Source organism: Octopus bimaculoides, chromosome 2, assembly GCF_001194135.2.
Source record: "Octopus bimaculoides isolate UCB-OBI-ISO-001 chromosome 2, ASM119413v2, whole genome shotgun sequence".
In the NCBI taxonomy this organism is placed as follows: domain Eukaryota; kingdom Metazoa; phylum Mollusca; class Cephalopoda; order Octopoda; family Octopodidae; genus Octopus; species Octopus bimaculoides.
This window is the reverse complement of record NC_068982.1, coordinates 24,876,460-24,879,452: the sequence shown is the minus strand read 5'-3', so window position 1 is coordinate 24,879,452 and position 2,993 is coordinate 24,876,460.

Sequence of the window (2,993 nt, the reverse complement as noted above, 5' to 3'; positions counted from 1 at the left end):
GAAAATATTAACATTTTTTAATTTTTATTTTTTACCGCCGTGGTTTTGAGGTGCAAAAAAAAAAAAGTGAAAATAGGTCCGGAGTGGGTTGATGAGGTAGAGGGGGGTTAAACAAAAAAAAATTTCAAAACTGTTTCGTAGAAAGATGCTCTTCGACCTCATCATTTCGAAGGCTGTGCTTTGAAAGAAAAGTGTGGAACATCCCCGAAAAAAATTCCCACACAAATTTCTTTAAAATTATAATCTGTCATTTGAAGAGGATTTGTATAAAATTTCATTAAAAGATGCCCATCTTCCTGAAAGTTATGAGGGGAAAAGTCAGATCGTGTAAATTTTCCAAAACTCTTCTCTCCACCCCCTCGAAAAAATTCTGTCCCATAAATCCCTCTAAGCGGTATTTGTTGACATTTAAAAAAAGATGTATCCATTTTTTCTGGATGTTATGAGGCAACAAAGTCGAGGGTGTATACATCAGTAATAATGCCCTTTTATTTATACGATTTTTTCAGTTCATGTTTATTTCATTCATTGTTTGCAATGTTCTGTCTTCCCACCTCTGTCTCTCACACACTTGCTGCAAAGTTTACAGATGGGCTGCTGAATTGTAATTTTGACGTTGTTTTGAGGGGAATGTAAAACTTGACAAATTGCTTTTCCATCTGTTTCTGGACAACCGTGTTGTTTGTTTAAAAGAGAAAGATTATAACAGTGATAAAATAATGAAAGCGATATTTACTGAGCAAATGAGCACTATTATATAAAGAAATAATTAGACGTAAAATATAAAAAAAATTGAGAATCAAATGTGAAAATATCAGCCAGGGGCTAGAAGAAAACTACCCGTAGGGCGGTCTTTGTGCTAGTATATCTATCTATCTATCTATCTATCTATCTATCTACCTATCTATAATTATATTTATCTATCTACAACACCAACTAAAATAATAGTTTCATGATCAATGCTGTCAACTGCAGTTTTGATTGATATAATATAATTTGCCATATAAAAGAATATTCGTTTAAGTTCACCAACGGTGAGCACATTTTCACCTACTGCTGAACTAATAAGCAAAGGATGTTTCAGTTTGAAAGTGTCTTTGTTTGTGATTTCAAATCCTTATCTCCTTCCTGTTGTGCTTTTGAAACATAATAATCATATTGAGATGGATGCACGCTTCATTTTCTGAAACTTTTCTTAACAGAGAAAGAAAAATTATAACAATGAACAGTAACAAGCTACGATCGTCTCGTAATATTTTATCTCTTGTTAATACTTAGTGGTATATCGTCTGTCTTTAAGTTCTGAGTGCAAATGCCGACGGAGTCGACTTTGCCCTCCATCTTTTCGGAAACGATAAAATAAGTACCAGCTGATCACTGGGATCGAAGTTATCGATTTACTCCGTCCCTTGAAATTGCTGGTCTTGTGCCAAAATCAAAAACCTTTTTTTAAGTTGGCGAGCCCTTAGCCGCCAGAAAAAATGCTTAGCGGCATTTCATCTGTCTTTATCTTTTGAGTTCAAAAACCCGCTGTCGCCGACTCTGCATTTCTTTCTTTCGGGGTCTGTAAAATGAGTACCAGTAATTGACAAGCATCTTCTCCTCAAAATACGCTGGCCTTCTGCCTAAATTCTGTACCGTTATTGTATCTGTTATTAATTTTGTAAATGTAATTGACTGCTATTCTTGCTGAATGTTTTATTGGGTTAACATAAAATATACAATAAAATTAGAATCGTTTTCTCTGTTACAGACGATATACAACTCTGATAAGAAAAATTACACATTAATTGCTGCTACTCTTACCTTAGCTCCAGGACATGAATAAATTAGAAAACGAAAGAATATGAAAAAAACACTGTATTAATATATCTAACACTTTTGTATGTTTCTTGGAATAATTGTTTTATGTTCCAAGTGCACATGTGTTAGAATTTATGTATCGAAACTAATAACACTTTCAGGGAATTGCTTATTTATCTCAGACAGGAAATATAGGTAGAATCAAATTAACACAACCCTTCAATTCATCAGCTCATATATGAATGTAGATATATGAGTTTATCATAGAATAAATACATAGCTTACGAAAGTATCATTCATTTATCCTCGTGTATTGATATCATATCAATCTGAATTACTGTACTGTTTTATGATAAAATGAAAGTATTTTGAGCCTAATCTAACGCCGTCAAAGAAGCAATCGTGAGAGTCACACTGAGGGGTCTCTACTAACTTCACCGATTTCATTACAAATTCTTGAATATTTAATTTAGTATCTTTTCCTTTTTGTCAAATCACTTCTTGGCAAATCTCTTCTTCACCCATAACAAAAACGTGCAATAAAATCAGTTATATTCTCACACACGCATTTTCAGTCACGTTCACCTGCAAATAATTATCTAAAATTTTTGAGACGTAAGCATTGTTGAAGAAAGACAAGCATACACACGCACAGGAATGTGTGCTAAAAAATTAGTGATCAGAACCTAAAGTTAAAGCGTAGTCAAACTGGTAGCTTAGCCTTTATAGAATATCTACACGTTTGGAGCTTAAACTCTTCTCCAGTATGACAGACACAAGAAATAATCTCCAACAAAGTAAAAAATAAGAATGGATGTAGAAAATGTACTTATCGCACTGTGTCTATCTAGGTTCAAAATATCGAATGATCCGACGAAACATAGAAATGGATAGGTTTCTGTTCGTACAAGAGAAGCGGACAGCATCAGTTTTTGTATATGTTATATGTACACATATGCATGTATGAGCAGGTCTTGTATTCAGTATATATATATACTTACATATATATATATATATATATATGTGTGCGTGTGTAATTTGCATGTATGAGCGTAGTGTCATGAAATACGCGTGCTTGTATGTGTACGCTTTAAGGTGTGAAACGTCGTGAACATACATGTTTTACTAGTGCACATATGTGTGTGTGTGTGCGTGCGTATCTGTATATATATATATATATATATATATAT